The 20,359-nt window shown below is 42.7% G+C and overlaps 1 protein-coding gene across 2 annotated transcripts in view; it reads left to right on the top strand.

The window, feature by feature from the left end:
• The window catches only part of MTA1 (metastasis associated 1), a 1,118,686-nt gene that overhangs the window by 1,009 nt on the left and 1,097,318 nt on the right, over positions 1 to 20,359 (top strand). The gene's annotated exons all lie outside the window — the stretch shown is intronic.

Below are 20,359 nucleotides of genomic sequence, written 5' to 3'. Positions count from 1 at the left end.
CTCAAGTTGCCTCGGCGTCTGTTATGGTCTGAAACGTGCTTTTTTCCGCGTTCTATTGCCCTCTTGTGCAGCATGTGAAAGCGAGATAACGAAACCCTTGTTGGCAAGATTGTGCTATATTTGTACGTTTTTATTAGTTTGTATCCAGTGTGCCCCAAGACTTTGTTGTTCGAATTGTTTAGCTAACATTAGGTACAGCCTGTCACAGGAGATAAGGTTTATTTTTTTTCTTCCCTTGCATTCACCCCCCCCCTTACGACTTGGTCTCTTCCGCGAGTTCCAGGAACTATTTCTACTTCTCCAGCAAAAGGTTTACGTTACTTGTTAGTGGTTCAACATCAAAGTGGGTCTGACTGGTGATGGCTGTGTCGGCCCACTTGCTCAGCTTTTCCTCAGGTATATCTTCCAGTCGGCATAAAATAGCCGGTGTCCAGGTCGCTATAAAGGTTCTGTGGAAAGACTTGTATTTGACTTCCCGGTCAGGCAGCGAACATCAACGGGTCTGAGGCGAATACGCCGAACCATGCCCTAAAGGGGTGGGTTTAAAAGTATTGGGGGAGGACGAAAACGTATGAGCCAACAAACATGGCGGAAGCTGTGAGAAGAATTGTGACTGGGAAGATTGAGACGCCGCCAGGGGCAGCAGCGGCTCTACAGACGGCAAGTCCACGCCCCTTGGCGCCTCCTCTCCCGCCCCCTCCTGTCTATTCGTTCTTCCTCAAACGGGAACACAAAAAGTAGCTCTGTTTCGATATAGACTCAGACTGTCCCTGGCCTGTCTGGAGGGTAGAGCGGTGTACCAAGAGAGTGACGTCCGCTTACGCGCTTAGATGGCACTAAGTCAACAGAGAAATGTATTTGTTGGGGAAATGCGTGAGAAGAATGTAATTGGGAATTAGGTTGATAAAATGGTGATCTTCTGTGTAGTTAAAGAAGTGATGTATTGAGGTGTGTGTATATAAAAGAACTTTAGTTAAGGTGATCAGATTTAAGGAACAAAATCATCTTAACTTGGTATCCTCTCTGTTGATGACCCCCTAGGATCTAATGTTGTGCTTTGAAGTGTCTCTCATGCTAGATGGAATTACCAATAAGAATCTCAGACCAAGTAACTGGACAGACTCAGAAAAGGTGGCAAAATGCTACTTTATTCTCAATTTAATAAAGCAGAGCAAATTGGCAGACATCAGACTGATGCTTGCACACTCACACAGAAACTTGATTATACAGAGGTTATATACCCCAATATGTGTCATCTATGACCTCATCCTAGGTGGCAAACTGCAAAACCTATTTATGGGAAGGATTGGTTAGGGGAACATATGTACCTATGGTATTCATATGGAAAGTGGCAGAAGTGTACCGAAAAAGTAGTTGAACTGTGGTCTCGGCAGGGGAGAGGGTAGGCGGAAGCATAGTGCAACATGTGACAAGGTTTTGCGGCCTGGGCATTACAATAGTCAAAGTGACTGGTAACCGAGGCTCCCATTACAACTTTACGCTTGCACAAGGACATGAATGGACAAATCTTCTGTATAGAATGGTGAATATGGTGGTAAAAAGTAGAACACCGTTCCCGCTCACTTCGATCACTGCACATGGGTTAGTACTTAATTTGCCGCCCCTTATCTGTATGGCATGCCTCGAACTGTTTCAAAATACGTATAATGCTGATTATAGCAAAGAAAATGGCAGCGCATTGGTCTATGCAACAATGTTGCTCCATAGACCCTCTGATTGGTTGGCATTCTCACCCAACCTTGGACTTTCGGCTCATCAGCAGCATGTAAGCAAAACGAAACCCGGGTGCTTGAGCCATGTCAGATTACTCCTCACTTTCCCAATTAATTCATCATCTCTCATCGGTCTGGCCATAAGCCAAAGTTTCCTGTCTGTAGTTGACCTTGTAGTCTTCTCTCTGTTCTAGGACATCCTAGGAGTGTAAGCACATCACTATCTTCATCCAAAGCTTAATGGTAAGCCCTTGTTTTCAACTTCTGAATCACGTGTGAGGAGATGGCAAATTTGTCAATTTCGAACTTTGTTTTTACTGCTATTTGATTATACTGGATGTTCTTGCTTCTCTTGGCCTCTAGGGGCTTGCTCACTCCATTCTGTATAGACATTGTCCACTGTTAATTGTCCAATACTTGGCTCTTGCAAATGTTTTCTTCTTTTATCTAAGAGAAATGTCTTACGTACATAGATTATCCGTCTGCCGCTCCTTGTACCTTGCAATTATTCCTCAAATAGCGCCCTTGATCCCAGGCCAACACAGACTCCTCTTTATTTTGCACACAAAGCGATTTCTCCAACGTCTTCTGACTCTGCATCCCTGATCTGTCTGTGGGGTAGCTGAATTGAGTCTTGACACAACCCGATGTCCGTCTTCCTATTATGGCCCCTTTAACCATGTTATTTTTTTCTCTATAAGTAAGTTTCTATATGTCTCATCTACCTTGCGTTACTGCATATTTACACTTAGTCAGTAAGTGATTTTATCTTCTTTGTGTATGTGATTACTTTATCATTTCGTACATGTTTCTCTTGTCACTTCTGTTACATTGTTACTCTTAAGTATTTTTATATCGTTTCAGTATGTCCTCGTATATATTCTTCATGACATCACTCTGCCCATGTCAGATTTCACTCAGCACTAAATGATGTCCAAAGGTGCGTGGTGACATCCTTCCACTCTTTCAGTATGAGGGTACATTCGGTATGGTTGCCGGAGTGCATAACGTCTCTCATACACTCAATGCGATCTAGGCACCCTACATGGGGTCCCACATATAGCTGTTCTCCTGCTGTTCCAGTATGATGGCGGTGAGGGGGCAGGAGCTAGGGAAAACACATCCACCTGCTTCTCTACATTCCCCCCTTCTTGTCGAATCCTCAACCACATTCTCCTCTTCCCTTCATACTGCATTTCTTTGGGATCCATATCTTTGTCACCCCCTCAGTGACATGCATTCTTTTTATGTTCATCCACACTCCAGGTCATGTGATGGCATTCTCGTGATGGTGGACAGAATATGCACTGTCCTACATATTTTTTATGATCCTTAGGGTAGTAAAACTTAGTTCCTGGAGGTACTAGGTGACTCTTCTTTATATGCTCACGAGTACTTTCCTCATTTTGCATCTATTCACCCATTCTAGCATCTATATCAATCATCATCGTCATCCCAATAGCTTCCTTGGATGTTTTCTGGCACTGTCTGAAGGTGACCCTTATGATACAAAATCCCAGCAGTAACAACACTGGTATTGCTCCAAGTATTTAGAAAGCATTCGCCAGTCAGGTTGGAATCCATGATAATAGAAATGAAAACCAGTCATCTCCTGCTGTCTCATCAACTTCATCTTCGTATGTAGGGTTGTCGGCATAGTTATTGCTTCCATCAGGGTTCCGTTTTCTCCATAATGGGATGGTATAAATATACAGCAAGAAGGGCCGACCTTGGCGCACATGCCTCCTTCCATTGCTGTAATTAAGTCCAGGACATACCTGTTCTGGAGAGTCATCAGCCTGATGTTTCTCAATTCTTCTCTGATTGCATTGAATCCTTTTATTGTTGCGTTGTCTGTAATGGCTCCCATCTGGTGATCTGCAGCCACTTAGCGTTCACTGCAGTCTGGAGTCCTGACATGAATATAGATTTCATTATCATTGCTGTTTGCTGAACAATTTATGTTAATCTGGAATATCTTCATAGACCTTTCTTAACTTTGATGAGAAAGTTATCAGTTTTTAGCCCGCAAAGAACGAGTGAACTCTTCCTATTTTTGGAAATTCATCAATATTGAGGTCAATTTGGGGAATCACTAATGCTGGAACATGTATCAATACAATGCAGTATACTCCTCCCCAATGTTTAGTTAACTGCATGTAAGCTCTGGATCCACAGGCCCAATATCGGTCCAACAGTACTGCAATTCCTCCATTCATTCCTGGGACCTCGATTGTCTGTCCACATCCTCTTCTTTTTTCAACAAGAACCAAGCCTTCACTCTTGAAGCATGTTGTTGCATTCTCTATTGGTATTATAGATGCTGGTCCTGCTTCGTTGTCAACCCATGTTAGTAACTTGGAGTATTTGGCCCGCGACTCTAGGCATCTGTTATTCACTATTTTGTTTATATACAAGACCTCTTCCTGACAGTATTGAAACTTTACCTTGTCCACCTTATACCCTTTCTCTGAGAGTATGGTCATGAGCTTAACTGAATTTTCTCTACATTTTGCTTCTGTCTCACTAGACACCAAAATGTCATCCACGTATTGAATTATTGCACTTTGACGCTGAACATTACGTAGGTCCATCTGAAGGACTCTCTTTTTTTTTTTTTTTATTTTTTTTTTATTTTTAAAGATTGAAGGGGACTCGCAGTACCCCTGGGGCAAACACGTCTTTTTTAGGCACATATTTCTATACGAAAAGTAAGTCGGATCTTGTGAGTCTTCATGTTCTTTATCCATTGTATAGTATAATCGCAAACCTATTTGATGTACTGTGTCCAAGTGCAATCATTTATTTATATGCTATGTAATCCTTTCCTACCCAAGGCCTAACGGCCACATATAACTGGTACCCTGTAACCGCGCTGAGTTGCCTCTGGGTATTGTGCGCGTTATAAATGAATACATAAATAAATGGAGAGGAATTGACCGCATTCTTTAAATCTATAACTGTGAAGTATCTGGCTTTAGATGTGATGTTGCACAATATCTCTTGTCATTTTGCCTATCAATAATTGTCACGATACAGAGTCAAACGCTGTTTTAAAATCCACAAAAGCCACATATAAGGGTTGTTTGACTTGTTGCTCGTAGATAGCAGATTAATGGCAGTGCCTAGCCCTGGGACAAAGCCCATTTGGAATCTGTCATGTAGTCGCTGGGTAGTCATCCAGCGGTTTAAGTCCCTCAGTACCAGGCAAGCAAAGAGCTTCCCTGGGGCATCGAGGAGTGCATTTGGGCCGATAGTTCTCTGGTCGCCCCGATTGCCTTTTTTAAATATGGGAATAATGATGGATTTTTGCCATGACAGTGGAATCCGATTTTCGGAAATCCCATTGGCAAAGATGTTTGAAAGAATAGAGGCCCAAGCATTTTCAGCATTATGTTGGATAAGCCATCAGGTCTTGGAGCTCTTGAGGCACTAGTTTTTGAGATTTGGTGGATATCATCATCTCTATCAAATTGAATAGAAGAGTTATCTGATGCTGCCTGCATTGTTGTTTGTTGGATATTGGGCGGAGGAGCATTTAGAGTTTGATAGTATTGTGCCCATAAATCATCTTGTACTGCGTTGATTTGCATAGGGACTTGGGTATCATGGGAGGCACAATTTAGCAAACTCCAGATAGACGCTGTGTTTTTTCTTTTAGGCTAGTGCACAAAGCATCTGTTCTGCATCTTGCTGCATGCTTGGGCTCTGCGAGATTTGAGCCAGTTTCTATAATGTATTCTGAGCTTTCTGGCTTTTAGAATTCTAGATTCAAAAGACAGATTGGCTAAATGTCTTACAGAGGGGTGCAGTTGGGTCTTTCTGCTGTGTGCTTGTGCCCATAGGTTGGTTTAGCAAGAATAGAAGTTTGCTTCTTGAAGATCTGTAACATAGCCACATGCAGGCTGTCAGATTTGAATATTTCAGGGTGTGCTCATTTGTAATGACCTTACAAGTGTAAGGTAAAAAGAGTTAGTGACTCTGGGGACCATTTGAATCTAAGTCGGCTACTGGAGAGTCTAAGAGCAGGTTTGTAAAATTTGGGTTTGAGGTAGAGGATAGGTCCATTGCCAAGTTTCTGAGCGCAGTTCACGATCGCTGCATGTTTGAGGAACAGCTTCAAAGTGTTGAATACTTGCAAACATATCTGTAAACATGCAGTAAATAATGGCTGTATGGCACCCACTCCTCCAGGTGCACTGCAGTGGAATGTCTCCCTTGAGGGCATCATTGAGCATTAAGAACTGTATCTCAGCCATCTGTGTCAGCCAGCGCTGCACAAAATCAACCAGTATATGCAGCCTCTTGGTTAGAAGATGAAGATTGAAGTCGCCCACCAGACTCGCGTGACTTATCGAGCAGTCATCAAGGATACAATCTAGAGTGCGCACCATATCTGAGATTAAGGATTCCTGATCAATACTTGAATGGTTCCAATAAAGACTAATTGGGGCCAGCGTTTCAGAGGGAGTTCTAATTTTGACCAGTTGGATTAACATGTTTGGGGTAGCCCACGGTTCCAAATAAGTGCCCTGATTAGTTTTGACTGCAATTAAGAGGCCAGCCATGGGCCTGCCCTTAACCAGCCTTTTGGCCAGTAGCAGGGATACTGCGTAATCACAGGGGTTTCAGTCAACCAAACCTCTTGTAAAGCTATGATGTCATAATTGCTCCGTGAATTATTGGCAGAGGTCAGAAGATCTTTGAAGCCCCTTGTGATATATATATCTCGTTACCTCTACAATCCTTTTCAGGTTTCCATTCAGGAATCATTCCAACATGGAAAGTCCTGCATCTCCTTTGTGCCCTGTTCATATAATACCACTGAAATCCCTGAATTCTTGTTTGGGTTTCCTGTCTTCTCGACTGTGACCACAGAGACAGGATGCATCTTCTTAGTGCGGCGCTGGGCAAACAATGTTAACTGAGGCACTCTTTTTGGACATAGTTTTGTGGGCTTGGGTCTACGATCTGCAGCTATCCAGATCAGATTGGATTGCTGGCGGATCAAGGTCTTGGAAGTCTGGACTGGAGAATTGGGATGAATTGTGTGGGACCTTTGGGGCTCCTCCGTCAGATGGGCCGCATGGAGCTTGGAAGGTAGTGACTCAAAGATTCTAAGGCGAAAGAACAGCTTCCACAAAGAAATGAATGCGCTTTGTCAGGAAAGGAGGTGGGGGGGCTAGCCAGTTCCTTAGCTGAAAATTAACCCGATTTCTCACCGAATGACAACAATGTTTCTGCTTCTATAGACAGTTAAACAATTTACATAATCATACATACATTTTTTGTTACAAAGTTTCCACCCAACCCCGATTGGCTAACTTTATACTTTAATCCACTCTAGCTCTAAAACACCATGGGATACATTAACAAAGTGCCACCCCTTTTGACATGTAATCTTCTTTCATTGAATGCTTATTTAGTTGTAACATTACATCTAACGCAGCCGCTCCATGGCCTAATACAAGTTATGTAGTGTGAACCTCTTTCCTGTTGTGGCACCTAAAACGTCTAACTCAACGAGTGCAAGTATATTGAGCTCCTTCGCCGCATCATAGTGCTCTAGAGCTGGTGCCTTTTGGCCGATGTGGCTGTGGACATCAGCAGCTAGGGTAGGTTACAATGCAGAATCTGCAAGTATGTATGGCATGTTTCACTGAACGGCAGCCTTGCTGCCAAATTGGTTGGATATTCTTAGGCGTGCAGACACAGACTGAGGGATTCAAAAGGAGTTCCATGGTAGCTATCAATGTTAAATTTGGACACTGAAACACACAGGTGTTCTAATCGTCTACTCTGACAAGAAGGGCACCAAGAGAAAGCACCTCATTGTGCTAGTAGTGAGCACCACTTATAAGTCGGACACCTCTTCTTCAAGGAGAAGGAAGGAAAAGGAGCACAAGACATTTGATCTCCATTCCTCTCATGTTAGGAAGAGGGTGAAGAAGATTGTGAATGAGGAGAAGGTGAGGAGCAAGAGAAAGCAATCCAATTTTTTTCTTCCTATCTTTCTACTATTCTTCAGTCACTACCTCCAGAGAGCCCGAATTCTCCAAGGATGAGCACAAGGGCAAATGTTTGACCAGAGATGCCGGATCACAATTACTGGAATAGGTGGCAGAAAGAGTTTCTCTTGCTGTAAAATCTGGACCCTGAGGAAGACTTTGTCGCCTATTCAAGTGCACGTTGAAGGTGGCCTTTCAGTCATCACCGATATAAAGATGATACACTGATATGGAAAGGAACCAAAAATAATCTCCATTCCTTGGTTTCTGTTTGGAATTTAGCTTGTCAGGGAGAGGGGACAACCATGTCACGTAGCGTCCTGATTGATGAAATCTTGCCCAACCGTCTTGGTTGAGGCCCTGATTCGAGATTAAGTGAATAAGATGGTGGATGGCGATCTGAAGGTGTACACGTGGATCTACTTGTGTCTGAGATTCAGGACCTACCAGAGTGTTCTACCTCTAAGGCAATTCTCAACAATTTTCAAGACCTGAATAAGATGATGGGACTGATTCTGCTCCCATTTTGGGGGCCATGCAGAAGCAGGTTGAGCTCCTCTCTGACCTCTCATTTGATTGGGTGAGGGCAGTGACTAGAACTATGGGAGCCTCAATCTCAGGTAAGAGCTACATCCATGTGCAAAACTGGCTTTTTCAAGGCTCCCAAAAGTCGATGGCCTTGAGGATGCCTTTTGAAGAATTTCTGTTTGTTTGGTCATCATCTATAAGACAAGTTCACAGGGCAGTCTGTAACCAATATGTGGACAAGCTGTGAGAGAAGAGAAGTAGTCGACAAAGAGTTACGTTAAGCATTATACCCCCTTTCTATAAAGAGCAGGCTGCATCAGAAGATGGTGACCTCACGCTAGGAAGACGAAGACAATGGTAATGTGAGAAAGTGGAATTGGACGTGTCTGTGGATCCCTGTTAGGCAGGCCTCCTTATCTTCCTGAATGTTGACCTTGCTGTTATGCTTTCTGGGACTTGTTGGATACACCGTTTCCCCTCTGGTCCTGGACATAATAGTTGGGCTAGGAGTATGTTGAGCAGCATGTTCAGTTCCTGTATTGGGGTGTGCCACAAGACATGGCTGCATATTGATCTCCCTTTGAGCTGCTAGGCATGAAGTTGATGACGTCAAGAGTAATGAGGCTTGAGGTGCAATTAGAATCTATGAAGGAAACTGCTCGTAGTGGTATTTGTGTATTGTGACTCCCTTGGGATTCTTGAGCAGGAATTTGCTTAAGGGGGCACAGTGAGGCCCAGCGAGGCCCTCTTCCATGCTCCTTAATTAAATTGTTGTAGTTTTGTCTAAGATATGCAGTTCCCCCACAGTGAAGTATTTTGTGGTGCACTGCAGGCCATTCCAAAATATCATATTAGCCGTGTTGTGTTGGAGGGCATCCAGAACGGTTGCGCAAGCCTCTTTTGTTTTATTGTGTGTTCACTCATTTTCCAAATCAGGACTGAGAGAATGACTACAGGGTCTCGAAGGGTGAACTGGAAGTTCTTAGAACACTGGGATTTCACCCCTACAAAATTAACCTTCTTGAGCCTGTACTTGGAGAGTTTACCTGTACAGAGCCATGGACAGTGCTCTCTATGTAATCTCCTAGGCTTCAGAAGAAGAAATGGTCCTCAAGACGGAACATGTGAATGTATGGCTCCCTGAGTAGGACAGCATTGGCATCGATACACTCGCATGTAATCTGAGGAGGCGCCTAACTGTCCCTATGTCACTCGGAGGAAAGGGGGCATTGTCTGACCCTGGACTCGGTGCCCAGTATCTGTGACGTGTGAGGTCTGGTGGTGGAATCGTATGTATGCATGGTGATTAGGATAGTGTGAATTTGGCTCATAGCATAGCCTGTTCTATTTCTCAAATGCACAACCCCAAAACATCATGGCCGCTCAGCACTTCTGGTAGTGGCGGAATGCTGCACAACTAATGGGAAATACAGCAGGGCTCAGGTGATTAACCTGTAAGGCTCAGTGCTTTCATGCTCAGAGCTGCATCCTGTTACAATGTTGCTAACAAGGTTAACTTGAATCTCTCTCTCTTCAGTTTGCTCTTTGACCTGTTATATTCACTCACAATCACCTTCATGCATTGCCATCCGAGGTATTAGCCAAGAGGGGTGCCAGGGTCTGCACATCCCTATATCCCTGCTCTGGCCTTCTTCGGTTAAGGCTGAACAGGCGATTGTTAATTTTATTTGGACAGAGCATGCCTTGGGTTCACTGGTGGCAAATCGTTCACACCACACACCTCGCTTTCCTCTAATACCTGGTATTCACCCCTCCACCAGCTGTCTCTGGTCAGGTAATCGTAGAGGGCACAGAAGGAGGGAGGTAGTGGCATGGTGAAGGAATGTTGCCCGTATCAACATCAACTATAGCGACTAAGAATTACAGGGGAGGCACTGTACAGCAGACATGGACAGAACCCATAAGTGCTCTGAAAATCCAGCATAAAGTGCACAGCCTGTAAGCCAGGAGGTACTAGGCTATTGTGTTGTTGGTGGTAGCTGTTACACTCCCTGTTATCATACTAGATGCTGGCATGAGTTTCGAGGCACAGTTAGGTTTCACACTGTTGGCCTGGGACCTGTGCCTCCTGGTGGCGGTCCCTCAAGTCAACCGTTTTAACTGTTAGAGTTTTGTGCTGGTATGTCATTGCGTTCTGCTGTATTGTGTCCATTTACTGGATTAAGCCAGATCATTAGTAACCTGTTGAATTTTGGGCACCCACTGCCAGTTACTTTTTTGCGAATACTGTGGTTTTTAATACTTGTTTGTACATGTTAAATAGAATTCAGACCACCGTTGGCCTGAATTGTTTTTTTGTATTGTCCCTATGGTGGTGTTCCACTATGGATGCTAAGGGTCTGCTGCTAATGAATTGGGACTCTTTACCCCAGGTATCTGCATCCTGCTGCAGGCAATAGGTACTGTACTGGAAGGGGAAATTGTGCGACTGTAGCTAAATGAGGCTCAAAACAAGTTCAGTGCAGTGACATTAACATCGAACTCTGCCTTCCGTGGTTGCCGAGCTCAGCTGCCAATTATAGGAAGACTAGGGTTGCCAGTCCCCCGATTGGTTCACGCCTGATAATAGAGCTGGCTTGATCTGAGAAAGCTAGCAGCCTTTGGAAAAGGCTCTTACAAAAATTAAGCCTCCAACCAGATACTCCAGTGCCTGGACAAGTTTTGCTATTTGAATGAATAATGATGCAGGTCAGGCCCCTCAGCCCTCTGCTTCCCCCTTACAATATTCCTTGGCTTCTGTTTGTATGTTTGTGTTGGGGAAAGTGTGTAATAAAACTTAAAGGTTTAAAGGAAACAGCACTACTATCCATCTGGGACGACCTAAAAACAAATGCAGACTCAAACACGACCTCAGCCCTCATTTTACTCGACTTCTCCGCAGCCTTCAACACAGTTAGTCATGACACCCTAACCAAAAGACTAGAAGACATAGGCATAACAGACACAGCACTGCTCTGGACTAAATCATTCCTAGCAGACAGAACAGAAACCGTATGGATTAAACCCTTCAAATCCACTCCCAAGAGTTAACGACTGTGGAGTGCCACAAGGATCCTCACTATCAACAGTGTACTTCAACATCTACCAGACTCTGATTATTAGAATTTTCAAAAAGTACAACATTACATGCTACAACTACAAAGATGATACTCAAATCATCTACAAAATCAAAGACACCCAAGCCGATCATTCAACCCTAAATGAGAGTCTTCAACTGGACGACTGCCAACAATCTGAAAATCAACCCAGGAAAGACCGAAATCATCATGATCATTTCCAAAGACCAAGAGAACGAAACCGCCATCCCGTGGCCAATGGAAATGGTAACCACACCATCACCATCTAAGGTAGTAAAAAATCTGGGAGTTCTGATGGACAACACCTTAACCTTAGAGCCACAAGTAACTGCAACAGTCAAGAAATGCTCCACATGGCAAGAAGAATCCTACCTTCCTTCTCCTTCACGCACAAAACCCTCACTATCGTCGCCCTCACCATGTCAAGAATCGACTATGCAAACAGCCTCTACCTCGGAATACCGGAATACCTCCTGAAGAAACGACAGATCCAAAATACAGCAGCCAGACTACTCCTCAAACTATCAAGAGGAGAACGCATCACTCCTGCCCTAAAACAGTACACTGGCTCCCAGTAAAACATTTCATCACCTTCAAAACAATGTGCATAACGCACAGGGCAATCGGTGGACAAGGAGCAGAATTCCTACATAAGAAAATAACAATCTACAAGCCAACAAGACTCCTTAGGTCAAGTAACGAAATCTGCCTAGAACCAAAACCATACCTCAAGAAAAAACTTGGAAGCACCTCCTTCTACCACTTAGCCGCAAAAACCTTTAACAACAACCCAAAAGAAATAAAACGCCAAAAATCACCTAAAATTTAGGAAATTACTAAAAACCTGGCTCTTCAACACCACAGACTCAAACTGAAAACAGAAAGGAAAGGGATGACTAAACAGGAGTGGACACGGAAAACCCCCAGAACGGACTGTGGACAACTCCCTATGTGGAGAAGCTCCCACGGCACCTGGAGGAAGGACGCCAGGCAGAGTGGAACACGGGCGACACCCATGGAGACGGAGTCAACAACCTACCCTAATCCCACCCAACAGCCGCACTCGACCCTTAGTTGCCACCAGGTAACACAGTGTTGTGAAATTGTCAGGATATTGGCAATCCCCACACTAGCTGAGCTGTGACAGTGGCAGGTGCACTAGCCATATGAGTGGGAAGGGAAGACAGCTAGGGCTGCGTGGGAGGCTGGGGGAGGAGGGGGGCAGATGTAAAAGGGACCTCGAAGGCCAGACAAACCCAGATCAGGATAGAGGGGCAGGGGTGCTCTTGAACCCCACCGTGGGAGATTATGGAAAACCCAGCGCCTCAAGTTAGGATAAAGAAGCCAACTAATCAATTGCACTAACAATTTCCCCCTCTGCATACAACTCTAAAATTCCAAGCACAACAAACCGCACAAACTTCACTACATTGCAACAACAACAAAAAAACACAGACTTGCACAACAGTACACGATGACTACCGGCCGCAAAAACCCCAGACCCAGCCAACGGACCCACCAGGCTGAGGCCGCCAACAGCACATCACTGCTCTCTTGCACTTTTTCCAGCTTCCTCCCACTAACCACCCCTCCCTCCCTCCCTCTTTCAGAGCCGCCAGGGGACCACTCCAGTGGTGATGGTGCACGGTACAAATGTCCTTTAACATTAACTTTCGGTGTATTTACCAGTCCATATTATGTTTCTGGACCATATATTCCCCCACCATCTACTGGTCGCCTGCCTTCCAAACATTCACTTAAGGATGATTTACTGGAGTTCCTTGGCTGTCATAGGGACCGATCTTATTGTTGGGCTCATTCCAATAAATTATATACTACAGTTGAAATCCCCTAGTTAGGGCTCTTTATAGGCCCTAAACCTCATACTTTCGTTCATCACCACTGTAAAACAATGAATCTGCATTTGGTGCAAATATATTAACCATGTGTATTTTGTTCCCCTCTATAATATTTTAAATGATTATACATCTTCTATTAGCATCCAGGACTACAACATCCACCCGTCCCCTGCAGTGTAATGTAGCCACCCATATGGCATAATTGGGGTGCGACATATACATTACTGTTCCATTTGTATATTGCCAAGTTTTGCAACCTCATTCTTACTCTGGTGCTTTTCTTGTCAGAGTGCAATGTTAAAAACTTAAAGGTACAAGCTGTTAGCCAAGTGCAAGTAAATAGCTGTTTCTTTACTTGCGCACAGTCCGTCATTTCCTACATATTTTCAGTCGCTAGAGGGGAGTGCACATTTTTGTAGTTTGCCCTCTGTATTATTTTTGTACACACTTACACCTACCCCTTGCATCTTGGACTGTAGTGTTTGGAATCTGTAAATGATAACTCGATGTGCTGAACTTTTCAGTTCATTTGTTCTAGCTGCCATTCCCACGTGACCATGCAATTAATGAAAGAAACTGCACTGGAGCTCAGAGAGTACTATGATGTTTAGAAGGGGGGCATAGGTCCGCTGGGATTTTTTTAAAAAAAAAGTAGATTCTTGTTGGAATGGCTTGAAGTCAAGTGGGTGCATCAACATAGGGATAACGTATTCATTGTATGGTATGAGGGAGTTTGCAGTACAATCGAGATGTAACCCATGTAAAGCATAATCTTCGAGCTCTTCAAACTATCCTCCCCATCCCATTTCCGCCGACCTCCACATGTTTGATGTATCAGGTTAATATTGTACATCATTTGATGTTTGCCCAATCGCAACTTTACTTACAATGCTGTTCTTGAGGTTTGCCCCCTCCTTTGAATAGTTGGGGGCCGGCAATCTGCGGGATGTCTAATACTGCTTCTAATACTTGTTGGCCATGTCCATCCCCATGCGCTGACTTTGTACACTCTATATTTAAATGTAAATATATTTTGGGGAAAATATGTAAATGTTTTCATCTTATTTGTTCTTCAAGAAACATTAACTTCATGTAATCGAATGATTGTTATTTTAGTTAATCCATATATGAATTCAATGTCTTCACCAAGATTATTTAACTTTTTTATATATATAAGATTTCATCTCATTGCTTCTAATTGGAAATCTGCAAAAAATATATCCTATGAATTGTTGAATTCCATCTGTTCTTTCCATATAATTAAAAAAAGTATGCTTTCTCTAATGGAATCCTTACTAAATGTTATCTCAAATGGGAAGTGTTTACAGCGTACTTGGACGTAAAGTAGTAATTGGTCTTTAGTCGTACATGCTTACCCCCCCCCCCTACTACTGTGTTTTGATTTTTTAAATTTGTTTTGGATTTGTCTTGTATGCCCTCTATGAGTCTTATTACTTGCTTTTATCATATTCCATATCAATTCAAGTATATGGTAACTATTAATTCCTGGTTAAAGTTTATAGTTCTTGTTTCATAGACTTGATGTATTATATAGTACCTGCATAATTTTATGATATAATTACCCTATTGTAATTACCAAGTCATTGTACTTCAAATATTTTAATACAATTATTTAACAGATAAAGTTGTTACATTTTGCACCCTTTTTTATTTTTGCGGGTCTGTGCAATAATTGTTGTGGGCTAGGGTATATTGAAAGGAAATTATTTGAGTGTGCAGTTCCAAAAAATTCCGGTGCTAGTCCTATTCCTTTCCAATTTAACTAGAATACTAGGCGAGTCTCTTTAACAGTTCCATGACGTTCCTGTATACTATGTGATGGCGTAAACTGGTGGGTAGGATGACTCTGTCATGCTATCTCCTGCCATTTGGGCTACTCCTACTCCTCAGAACTCACATCCACTTTGTTTGCATTTTCAGAGATGTTGACTATTGGAAGCCTATATAACTTTCCGTTTTGTACCTCCTACAAATACTATGTGAATGGGTAACACATTTTGTTTGTTACACTACTCTGGATTTATTTCAATGTTTTCTTCAAAATCTATAATACAAAACATGTATCATCCAACTTCAGAATGCTTTACTGCCCTGTAGCAGATTAGCTTTGAGATCCTTTTCAAAATGAGCTTTTAAGAACGTTCTTGGAGACTTACATAAAGCAACCAAGTAAGGATGCAGCACACATGTGTATGTGATCTGACCTTTCAATTGCTCTTCAGCCAGAAACAGTTTGCATCTGTAGCATGGTCTGCGCCTTTGTAAGAATGTAAAACAGCATATTAGTACATTATTGGCATTTCTTTGTTAGAAATTATTAATGGAAAAAAATGCAAGGATATCTTATAAGATATTTTGGACCACATCATCTTAAAATAACCTGCAATTTATGTGCTCAATGGGATTTAATCACATCTGGTCTCCCAATGTGTTAACGTTACTATTGTCAAGGGCTCCCATAATGTATCGTTGAAGAAACTGCAGGGGCTGTCGGCATCAGTGCAGATTTGTATGAATTGTGTATTTGTGTGCATCAACTATTTTGAATGATAAAATATCAGGTGTGTAAACTTAAACATGTATTCCATTGACTTGCATGTTGCTTTCTTGTCTGAAGAATCGGACCATTGAAATATTTTTTTAGTTGTGCGCCCAGAGACACATCCTAAAATATAGCAAATCCCCTAGTCTTGATTTTCTCCCCTGTCCACCTACTGGGTGTTAGTGTTGACATTTGTACAGACTGATGAATTTAATATTGGCTTTGTTGGAAGAAACTGGAGTTGTCTTGTCCCAAACGATAACCTTGCTTGATGGGTGAAGAGTTTTTCCAAATTCTGGAAAAACTACACATAGCTGTAAAACCCAAATGTTCGTACCACAACTTCTCTTAAATGGAAGGTAGCTCTAGTAATACAATCTTGTATGTGTTTTGTGTGCAGTCCTGTTAGCTACCAGGCAAAGACTAACATACCTACTTGAACATAACAAAACAAACTACCAAAGTGTATAGCACTAGGGAGCCCAAGTGTACTAAGATGTTTTCAATTTCTTTGCAAATTCTGCAAAAAATATTCTGAGGAAGAAAGGCAAAATTTTAAAATCTCAACTAAAATCAAGTTCACCAAGTCTTCATTTTTAATTGTGAAACGAGAGATGTACCTTTACTTATTTGTAGTAACCACAAAAGTTCAAGAGGAACAGGTCAATGCTATTATTTGGCCTGATCTCTTGAATTGCTTAAAGGGAAAGATATATGAGTTGCGTAATTTTAGCAATCACTAAATGAATCAGCGGCTAGGTACATATTAACACATATTCAGGACGTTATGTCTAAACAGTTAAGGAAACAGTAAAATATTTAAACCAATAGATTGTAAGAAATAAGTAGAACATTGCAAGTTATAAATAAAATGTCTTTACGGCTGTATAGAGTGACCAGCTAGGACATACAAACAATACAGAATATTAAATTGTTACGAGTGATTAGTGACATTCAGAAAATAGTCAACACATTGTGAAACAAGTTGTGAACAAATGATATATGCAGTTAACATCTTTTGAAGAAGTCAAATCCAACAACTCAAAGGAAATGATGCTTCAGATTTGGTTCGAAAAATTAGAGTAAATTGTAGATGCATGTGCGGTTTAACTAATAAATTCATTGCATCATGCGTTTCCCATATTTGGTGCAAAGAGTTATTTAATTGGAAAGTCAATGAATGATGCAGGGTCTTTTGACGCAAGCTATCCGATCGTTAGCCGAAGTAATCAAGAGCTGGTTGGTGGCAAAGATTCCAACTCGCTAGTGTACAGGTATGTCACTGTTCCCTGTAGTTATCAAGTTTCGGCGGTAGTGGGTGGATGTGAAGTCCGCCTTCATCAGGGCTCATAATCAGGGACCCTGTAGGGGATGACATTGGTATGATATGAATGGATATAGTACCGCGGAGATCCCAATAAAAGGACTTGTATTGAGATTAAGTTTGTTCTCATAGCGACCGGTTTAAAAACATACTTGCCGGTGCTCATTTGCTCAAGCGCGTTGGTGTAGCCACGCTTTGGAAAAGAGGAAACGGTCAGATGCCGGAACCCAGAGGTGCAGTTGCCAGGTCAGGATTGATGAACTTCCCAGTAAATGCAGAAGGTTCAGGGGTGGTCTCGAGGCTGTGAATAGTGGACAAATTGTATGGAAAGACCGTTTTGAAAATAGGGAGCCAGTAGTTTAGTTACTGCTCCATGAGTCATGAAATAAGTGAAACAGAGAGGCCGCTATCATGTTTAGGTGCAGGCGTTATGAGATTTTAATTGTGTCATATGAAAGTGTATATGTACAAATGAAACTTTTGAAATGCGATTGTTCCACAATGCACTATATATTAGTTAAACAGCTATTGTCGGGCATCAAGTAACTAATTTTGGGTGCTTTCTACCAACAGAGTGTAGTATGCATCTGGTGACTATGCTGCCAGATCTTCGTCAAATATCTTTTTAAGTCCAGGGTTTTATTCAAATGGTCTTTTCAGAATTAGCAACTGATATATGTTGAAAGAGCAGCAGATGGAGGCAGACTGTCTTCTGCCTTTTGGATATATTGAGTTCTTGCAAAAACAGTCAATTTGTTTAATATCTTTTCACCTCTTATTACCGATTCTTTATTGCCCGTTGAAACCAAGTACCAACGTACCCTAGTTTTTTAAGCAATTCCCATATAAACGCAACCCTAACTTTATAAATCGTTTTCTTCAGTATTACTTGATATTCTTAGCAATGGGAGTTTTAGCTTATACTAGATCTATTAAACCAAAAACATATGAGCAAGGTATTACCCTGTGAAAAATTGGGTATATTTTCAAAATGGATCAGTCCATTCTGGCCTCAAAGTAAAATAATTTGTAGCTAAAACCTCAGAGCTTTGACCTGCTTTATTGTTGATGCATCATCAAACAATGAAGGCCTGATTGTTGAAAAATATTTAATGGGTATTCTCCCTAGTGCAATGCAGGACTCTAGGTATGGTGTTATAGTTACATTGTACATTTATCTGTAAAGTCATTTAAGAATATTTTTAGGTCAGCAATGTCCCTGTTGTTCAAGTATTTGTCTGAGATGCAGATAAGGTGCATCAGGGTCAGGGAGAGAGTAACTGTCCTATCAGTCAGCATTTAGGGAAAAGGAGTGTGCGTGTATCTATGTATATATAATATATGTGTCTGCAGTATTGACCCTGCTGTGTTTTATTTTATTAGCATTTTCAATTGCATGCTATACAACAGATCAAGAGCAAACAAATAGACCAGGAGAAAAGAAGAAAAATACTCCACAATGACCCTCCTTGGGGTAATCGCCCCCTCCCACCTCTCCCCTTCCAGGTTATGAATCCATGCAGCAATGACGCGTCTGGGTATCCCTGATATAACCTACAGCACTTAGCTAACACAGTCCTAATACCATAAAAAGTAAAAAAAAAACAACCAGAACCCACACCATAGCAAAGAGACTGGTCAAGCTTTACGGTCGATGACTCTTAACATGCCATACGTGACCTCTCCGTTATCTGGGGACGATGAAGCCTTCTCACAATCTGGTTCTCGAGACATGAAACTTCTAAAGACCTGCCAATAGTCATTGGGTCTACTGTGGAAGGGGAGCGTTTGATTGTATTGCTTCTCCCTCCACTCACACGTCGCCATGAGGTTCACCCATTGATGTAGTGAAGGAGCGGAAGCCGCCCCCCCCCCCCCAAGTGCGTGCCACCAGTGATCTTGTGACTACAGAGGCCATACTAATCAGGCGCCTATCACTATGTGCCTGCAGTTCCACCCAAGCCAGCACCCAGGTCTCCGGAGTAAAGGGGATCGGGGCCTCTACCACCTGTTCCATAACTTCAGCAACAGCCCCCAAAAAGTGTGAATATAAGAACAGGACCAGGCCACGTGGAACAAAATAAGCTTGAGTCTGCTGACCTCTCTTACAGTTTCGAAGGTCTGAGTGGGAACAGTTTGTGCAGAGAGAGAGGAGAGTAGTACAATTGGTGGAGCAATTTAAAATGGATCAAAAGAAATCTATTGTTGATGGAGATCGATTTGTTCTGGGTCAGTATATAACCCATTGAGCCTCTGATAGTGAGCGTGCCATACTGTCTTCCCATTTGACCCTACATGAGGATGAGGGAGGAGACCCAAGCATACAGGCTAGGCTATACAAGGATGAGATCACTTTTCTAGGAGAGGTCGGAGCTACCACGTACTCTAATATTGAGGAAACCTCAGGAGCATGTGCAAAGTCGGGCCACCTAGCTTTCAATACCTCCCGGAGGTGGAAATACAGCACCAGGGTAACTGGGGTCCAGTCTACCCTGGCCTTAAGTTCCTCCCAGGCTACAAATGTACCTTGCGGTCCCACGTCTCCTAGGGAGTAGATTTGCAAATTGAAAATGGCGAATAAAGACCTGTTCATATGTAAGAGGAATCCCTCTGACCCTATATATGGCCATCATGGGTGAATACCACGTTCCATGCCGGCCCACTTTGCTAGTTCATTCCAGGCTTTAAGTGTAATCTCCAAGGGTTGGACCACCGCTCTTAGGTGATGCTCCCGGGTGGTCCAAAGGAAGCCTCTGAGATCATCAGTCTGGGCGATCGACCTCTCAAGAAGCGGTGTGGGGATTCATTAGTCGGGGACCACCACCAGATTGAATAATGGATCTAGACAACTAGATAATAAAGAAACCGATTGGAGACCTCTAACCCCTCATGGGCATATGGGCTGCAAAATGTGCGCAAAGAGATGCAGGGTTGCTTCCCCGCCCAGATCAGCCTAGACATCAGGGACTTTATGCGGCTACAGAAGGATGCACGTGGCCAAACCGGGACACTATTAAAAATGTATAAACTGTTTGGTAGGATAACCATTTTAGATAGGGAGATACAGGCTGCCTGAGAGATAGGGAGCTGCACCCATGGTTCTACTCTATGTTCCAGGTGTTTCAGGGCAGCAACATAATTCTCCTCAAACAACAATGTAGAGGATTCCCTGTCGACACCAAGCAAAGGCCTCACCCACATCTTGTGGCGCTACCCCAGCCGTGAGTGGAAGCACTTCAGATTTAG

Source organism: Ambystoma mexicanum, chromosome 14 (assembly GCF_040938575.1).
Source record: "Ambystoma mexicanum isolate Mex_15411 chromosome 14, UKY_AmexF1_1, whole genome shotgun sequence".
Classification (NCBI taxonomy): domain Eukaryota; kingdom Metazoa; phylum Chordata; class Amphibia; order Caudata; family Ambystomatidae; genus Ambystoma; species Ambystoma mexicanum.
The sequence above is the reverse complement of the archived record's forward strand: the minus strand, read 5'-3'. Positions and strand labels throughout refer to the sequence as shown.